This window comes from Xiphophorus maculatus, chromosome 4 (genome assembly GCF_002775205.1).
Source record: "Xiphophorus maculatus strain JP 163 A chromosome 4, X_maculatus-5.0-male, whole genome shotgun sequence".
In the NCBI taxonomy this organism is placed as follows: Eukaryota; Metazoa; Chordata; class Actinopteri; order Cyprinodontiformes; family Poeciliidae; genus Xiphophorus; species Xiphophorus maculatus.
In genome coordinates this window covers 8487928-8496033 of record NC_036446.1, presented here as the reverse complement: position 1 = coordinate 8496033, position 8106 = coordinate 8487928, and the positions used below count along the sequence as shown (strand labels likewise).

The following is an 8106-nucleotide window of genomic DNA, read 5'->3' as shown; positions in this document are numbered from 1 at the left end:
TAATCTTTTATAGTTGTCTTATTTATTTGCATTCAAGATACTCAAATGGAATTTTTAAAAGAGTAAATCTAATACATTTCTTTTAATTTAGTCTATTTTTTTTCCAAGTGTTTGACAGACAATGAATCTGACCAAACATTCCCAACATCAACTTCTACAACTCACCAAAACTACAGTACATAAACTGAAACTTGAAGACAGATGCAATTTCTCAAACTTTGTGTCTTGACTTTATCTCTTCCTCTCTTCACAAAGACATTTAATCATCAAGATATGATTTAGTCACTTTTAAACAATAATGATCACAGGAAGCAGCGTCATTTGGGGACGAGGTAATCAATCAGATGCTCATTCAGCTTTAATTCATGTAGATGCACACCTAATACTCATTACAAAGATGCAATTTCCAGCCAGTCAACATAGATTAATGGGGGACCATCTCTCCTAGTGTTTTTCTGTGCTGTGCCATGCCTGCAGCAGGATAGATGGCTTTCATAGAGACAGAAGTGGTCCGTGGGCTCATTTGTCCAACAGACATGCTTATGACGAACTGGCTGGCTGACAGCATATTCATGAGACAGCAATCAAAATGACACAAAGCAGAGTTTTGCTTTGGTAATTTTATTGTTTAGTGTGACATATGAACAGAATTACACACATGAATGCTTCAATTCAAAGAAAGGATATTAATCTGCAAGTTGAGGCAACTTCTTTCCAATAATTGTTGACTGGATAAAACCTCAAATGATCTGTGCATTTTACATACAAATAAAGATCAGCTGAAGCTTCAAATTAGTTTTTTGGTTCAATCCCACAACACCCTTGAATATTTCTGGGAACTCTGCCACTTTAACAAAGTTAGTTCTTCCCACAGATATCTGCTGTGTCCAGTAAATATATTGCTAATTTGCAAATAAATGCACAACACAACTAACATTAAAATTTTTTATAACATTTCTGCATCAGTTATTATTATGCTTTTCAAAAACCTTGCCAAAATAAAAAAAAAAACATTATTTAAACAAATTCGGTTTCAAAAATCCAAATTCTTATTTATTTCGTCAAACTTTTTGAAGGGTTAAAAAGCTGGGGACGTTTTTTTTGTTTAATGCTTTTTCTTTCTACATAAAAACCACATGACATTTTTCATCTGTACAGATTTGGAAAAACATAAAATGCGGCTGTAAATTATAAAATGTTTCCCATCTCAAATATCAACATCACTTAAGACAAAAAAAGTAAACATTTTCTTGGCGTGTGTGTTTTAATGTATGAACAAATATTCTCCTTGTTTCGGTTCTCTGTACTATATAGTGCATAAAAAGTTCTTTACAAATAGACAACTAACAACATTATTTTATGTTGAAAGCCCAGTGATAAACAGTAATGAACTACTATGAGAAACAGCTTAAAAAATTATTTATAAGTTTAATTAAACAGAAAATGTATAATCATCTGCCAACGTAAAAAAAAAATCAACAACTTAGTGTTTAATTTAATAGTTTTTTTACTCTTATTAGTATTTAAGCTGTGTATTTCTTGAGGTATTTATATTGTTTGCTTTATTACAGTACAAACTAATGCTATCGGAAAATAAGCTAATCAGACTCAAAGTTTGAAACTAATTTCCCAGTGCTATCCCTTCTGTTTGCGTTCCCATGTCTCCCCATCTCGTGGTATAAAATGCAGCTAGCAGTCACCCCTATTATGATCAGAGCCACCTGGATTTATTTTGATTTATTTTATTTTTTTAGCAGCAGAATTGTCAGAAAGAGAAAAATAAAGTGTACGGAGTGATTGCTCCTTGCATTTTCCCCTAGACCATCTGGCAGTTATTTTGTGTTACTGTAAGCTTTAGACTGTGCAAGAACATTTTAAGGGGAAAAGCGGAAAATACCATGCTAAATTATGTCTGCACTGTTAGGATGGAAACAAAAAGGCCTACATTTTTATGCATCTAAAATTATTTAGATTTTTTTTTTACTAATATTTTGATCACATAGTCTAACAACAGCAAACTGTAAAACGTCTTCTAATATTGAAGGATACTGGAAGCATACTAATGATTGGTTTGACTGCAAATACAATTCATCATGTAAAAAGTGTATTTACTTGATGTGTAAAATTAATACGCCATTGTTTTACTGTAACAATATATTGGGATAGTTTTTCTTATTCCTCCTTTTTGAGAACTACAATGATGCAAAATAAAGATGTCTTTTTAAGTGTCAAACTGCACATTCTAGTGGTAGCTGTGTGTAAAATGTTTTAAATTGAGAAATATTTCATGTTTGCAATTTTTGTCTCAATAATTACAAGTGATATCCAACATAACATGTCAGAACACTTCGAAATATACATTACACTGTTTGTTGTACAATTGTTGTACAAATAAGTTGGCAGAGAAAAACATTTACATTCGTGTCTCTGTTTCCAGGTTTTTGTAAAACATCATCACCCGCTGACAGCCATGGAGCGAGAAAGGACAGTGGAGCAAACAGAAAATAAACTCTTCAGTTGGAAACCCAGATGGCAAGTAGAACAATTGACAGTTGTTTAACTTGAATGAAAACCTGTGGGCTGAAATAGTGAATTTTCTGTGCCAATCTGATTTCTCTGAGATCCACTGCTGCTTGGGGCGATGCTGAGGGAGCATTACTGAGGGATGGGCAGCCTTCCTGGGGAGTTCTGGTTGGTTGGAGTTACCTGCGCTGCCCTGGGCTATGCCACCGACTGTGGCTTGGAGCAGAACCAGTGCCCACAGCCGCCCTCCCTTTCCTCTCCCTAATATCCTCCTCGTCCCTCAGCTTGCCCAGCCATCCATCCTGCATTAATTAGGTTTGGTGCTGGAATCCCTCTCTCACGGTGCACGCTCATGTCCAACCACCAGCCGGAAAAAAAACATAAAAGAAAAAAAAAATACAATCATGTTTAACACAACAATTATGATAATTGAAGCAGAGCACTCAGCTGACGAAATAAGCAGATCTGATTAAGGGCCCCCTCTGCATGATCAAATATTAATCTGCTGTGTCTTCTCTCTGACCTGGCTTGGAACATAAGAGGTTCTTATGGTCTTATGCATTAACAGATTTGCACTGGCTCAACTCATAGCATCTAATAATATTAGACGTGCAAGTCAGAGCACTGAAGTCCTCCAGGAGCAGAATCCACTTACAATAAAACTAAATAAAAATAGCAAGGGTAATTATCAGCCTAAGCTTTATGACAAGTCAATTACCCTAAAGTACTATTGACAGTAAATACCTCCAAGTCAAAATTCTCAGCACCACCTGTTGGATTGGACGATATTCACAAGCCGTGGTAAACCCTTCTGGAGGTTTTGTTTCCGAAATCTGTAGTGGAAACTAGTAGAGACACACACACAGATACACGCCCACACACTTAACCCTGTAAAAATTAGAGGTATACTTTATTATTTATATCACCCTTTATTCCTGAGCAACATAAATTTTTAATACTGATAAAGTAACTGGACAAAGGTGAGGCTAAAAAGTTTTTTAAAGGATATTTCTTTTTTTTTTTCAATAAGTATCTGATCCAAAGCTCATCACCACGGAGAAACTGTGCATTTTCTTTTCTACCCCACGATTTGATCATTTGTGTTATGTTACTAAATATATGTTACAAATTCTTGATAATGTTCTAATAATTATATGACCTAAAGTACCAAAATGCCTAAATCAATTAGCATACAATTTCTTTTTCCTCTGAAGTAAGTTCAAATGTTCTGGTTTTGTTATACAACAAAACAATCAAACATGTCTGACAATTATTTCTGATAGCAAATTTCAAAGAGTTGCAGATTTTATGGTTTTCAAGTAAAAAAGAAAAGAAATGAAAATTAAGATTTTCAACATTTTTGGAAAACAGTTGTTTAAAATAATTTTTTATCTTTAATCTAAAACTGAGGTTTTACAAACTTTTAGCGTTGTTTTGGATAATCCCAACACTTTGTTGTAATACATTCAAACATTTATTTTTATTAATAACATATTAAATTGTTTCACATGATGCCACTGGAGATCTCTGGGTTCGTCAGATTTAACTTCTGTCCAGAAAACAGAGCAAGCAATAAACAACATGGCTATGAACCAGACGGCAACTGGCAGTTTAAAGGAGATTACAGAGATATTAAATCAACACAAATACCCAGTAATTAATGCCCCAAAACAGCTTGGAAGAATGATTGGATTATGAATCTGGATTACATCTCGGAGCTTTCAATGTGGAAAGCCACAACGTCTGAGGGCCGGCGGGGTTAGTCCGGTTGACCTAATCTACTTACAGAGCATATTTAACTCCATATGATTTATGCACAACATGCGGCTTACTCTGAAGTCAAGCCTTAATTCGGAACATATTGTTTATTATTTTGGTCCGCTTTATTTCCATTTGAAAGTCAAATGGTTGAACTGGGAGATGCGCAGTGTGTAAGGGGCAAGGAATGTGCAGCCCACTAATGCAAACCACCGGATCCCTTAAATAACATTAATGTATACAGTGCGGCACATATAAGCTTTAAATTGCACAACACTGGACAAGCAGTGTTGGGAGCAGAGTGAGGATTGTTAAACTGAAGCATCTTAAACTAAATTATAGAGGCTTCAAGCCAGGTATACAGTTTACTTTCTATGTGGCGATGGAAAGTCTGTAGCAACAAACCCCACAAAAAAACATAAGGGCATTTATTTTAGTTAAACTGATGTAACAAAAGATACTTTTTGCAGTTCAGAATTTAGGAAGCTCAAGATAAGCGATCGTGTCTATATTTTGCAGATTTTTATCACTACATTTCCTAAATAAAGCACAATAATCCACTGACGCCATGAGTTTTAATTAAGAGCACAGTTCTGTGAAACAAGTCTAAGAGTGTTCGTGAGAATGACCCTTGTTGACTAATATGAGATTAACCCAGATGCTTTCCACTCAAATAAAAACACACTTAAGGCTACTGTAGATTCATAGAAGTACAACTGATAACACACTGAAACTTGTGTAACACATATTATATATACGTATATACAGTAGTTACTTTCCACAGCAAACTGAACACACACACACCTACAAGAGGAGATTGCAGAAACATTGTTGGAAGAAAGTGAAGATCTTGTAAGCGCAGTACCTCTATTTATGTATTTATTTATCATTGAGATACATTACAGTTTATCTACAGTATTTTTCTCATGTGAAGTGCATGTCTGATTTGTTGCGTTCAAAAGTTTGCCATGGAAGCAAATGATCCTAAAAAAGTCATGTAAGGCACAGCTTAATTTACTCAGCTAACTTTAGCCTGACCCATACTTTTGAAGAGCAGCCGATGCAATTCCTAAAAACAAACTTAGTAATCAGAAGCTGCACAGATTATCCAGACCTGATTGGTTTTGGGTTTTTTAAAGCATGTTTAAGAAGAACAACGCTCTGTTCCAATCAGGAATCCAGTATTTTCTATTTTATACATTCTAGCACTGTCTTTTGTTAAGCTGAACATTTCCACACTAAAAAAGTTGGATTCTTTACTTTTCATGAATGACAATAAAATGAACAAAACAACAATCCAATTCTTATTTCAACCAAAAGCAAGTCAGAAAGAGATAATCCTTCTACTACTAATAATAATAACTATGGCATTATAACTATGTTCTCTACTTCTCTGTATTTTGCTCTATGCATCATATTCACTGCTTATAGGTATGATTAAATATAATATTTTAGTAATAAAACACGACAATGCAGATGTGTGTTATATTACAAAGGAAGGGATGTAATACAACACACAGATTTATAAGATTTGTTCTTATAAAAGAACAAATCTTTTATAATCTCATATCTAACTATAACTTAGACATCTGAGGGACTTTTCAGATTTGCATGGTATTAACACTCAGATGTCACAAACTGACCCACACTGCAGTGACCACAGCTTATCTGTGTGCCAAGTTATCAGAAATCCTTCCTCAACACTCCTGGAGAAGTGACAGCTCCAAGGCAGTGATTATTTCCGCAACTATGTGTGAGTCTAAGTGCAGAAAAAGCTGCTTCTCTGCTGTTTAACTGTTGTGTTCTCATTTATACAATTGGATTATAGAAGTATCCTACGTAATTCCTAACAGTTCCCAAAGATTTAATATGCAACCGGAATTTGTACCACGCAGCCGTTTGGAACCTCATGATTTGCAACTTGTGACCTTCGGTTTGAAAACATGGAACATCGTAATGTTTCTGGACAGGGCTGAATAACTGTCTTATGTGTGTGTTATGAAGACTTTTCTAAAAAACAACAACAAAAAAAACCCCCCGCCATAATTTAAGGAAATTTAACAACAATAAATTGCATTAATAAGTGTAAAATCTAGAAGCTGATTTTTTTTTTCAAAATTATTAAACACTTTACAAAACAAAATTAAAGAGCATTGCATCTGATAAGAGATATTTATAAAATTTAGCTTTTATTTCACGTATTTATTTTTGTCTGAGCTTGGGAATTGTCCCTAGGAATTATTTCCATTTTTCTATAATTGTCCTGAAAAAATATTTATAAAAAAGTTTCTGTTAAACGGTGGGTCTGGTTGCTTTACGCTGCTGGCGCCGATTTGGTTAAAAACATGTTTGGAAAAAAAAAAGGATGTTCCATCTGTTTCATTTTTTTTTTTTTACAAACTCAAAGGTGATTTTATTTGATGATTCCAATTTTTAAAAGTGCACACTAACAGCAGTCGTATGCAGAATATCCTGCAACACACTACACAATGTAAACAAGTCATTTTTTAACACACACCATTTTATTATTTATAAAAATAATCCATTATTAAATGGATTATTTTAAACATTACTATTTTTAGGACCTTTACACAAAACAGAAGTATTTTAAAATATAAATTCAATACCAATAATAACAATAATATCCATGTTTCTATGTTACATTTGAAATTCTGCAAACAGTAGAGGTGTGCTGCTACAATTAAGGTTTACTTCCAGCTTGGCGCACACGAAGCCCAGGCAGGTGCACACAGCCCACCGTGTGGTATCAGGTATCCCCCTTGGCCTAGGCCTCTCCCATTTGTCATGGTGAATGAGTGGTCTGCCTGACTGCACTTTCTCATTCCATTTCCTCCCGGGCTGCGCTGAGGCCCTACCACCCACTGTACGCTGCCATTTCTTTAACGCCTTTTCCATTCACATGAAGTGTGGGCAATAACGCTTTTTCACATTCCTCCTTTTCAAAACCTCACATGCTACGGTCTCCCACCTCAGCCCACCAACTAGCAACCCCCCACACCCCAAAGCACACTGTACAAACACAAAAAATACATTGTTGATTGTCACACATGAAAAACGTATTAACTAATAATAATAATAATGATAACAATGATAATGATAATAAGATAACAACTCCCCTAAAAAAAAAACAACATAAAAAGATACAAATATTTAAACATGAATTGTGATAGTGCTACCATCACTTTAATTAGAAACAACAGTCACCAGTTAGATGCCCGTAAGCTTAATTATTAACCTGTCACCTCTCAGGCAGTTTAAAAACAAAGATGTTAACACTCTTACCCACATCTGTCCATTTTAGCTGTGCTATTTGGCTGAGCCATCCAACCCATGCGCTAGAAGCCCGAACACTGAATCCACTGGTTCTTCTGCAGCTGAACGACACAACAGGGAATAAAAAACATTCTCTGATCTCGCTCAACGAATGAGAAAAAAAAGAAAAAAAAAGGAGTCTGAGCACAAGCCATGCTAATTGTTGATTACTCTAAATCTTATCCTTAAAAAAAAAAATCAATTTTCTTCTTTGAAAAACAAAGTCAAAACTTATTCACTTATCATTAAACGTGGTGCAGGAAATAAGTTTTTTTTTCTTCTTATAATAGCGTGTTGCATGTTGGTGGGAGGCCGCCACAGCAGTGTCTAGCTTCAGTGTAGTTCAGCTGCAGTGTGAAGAGATTGTAGCACCATCTGCTGGAAGTAGTATACATAAAGAATCAAATGATGCAGGCTGGAGTTTTAAGTTTTAAGAATCTCATGTGAATAGTTTTCTCTTGGGTTTTAAATGAAGTCGTCATTTATGTTTTT

At 35.0% G+C, this 8106-nt stretch overlaps 1 long non-coding RNA gene across 1 annotated transcript; it reads right to left on the bottom strand.

Moving 5' to 3' along the window:
* Positions 1–602: 602 nt before the first annotated feature.
* Positions 603–7723, bottom strand: LOC111608329. The gene is made up of 2 exons (XR_002752606.1): positions 7585–7723; positions 603–3368 (listed from the first exon to the last, which is right to left on the bottom strand). It is a non-coding gene; the product is annotated as an uncharacterized LOC111608329 (long non-coding RNA).
* Positions 7724–8106: the final 383 nt, after the last annotated feature.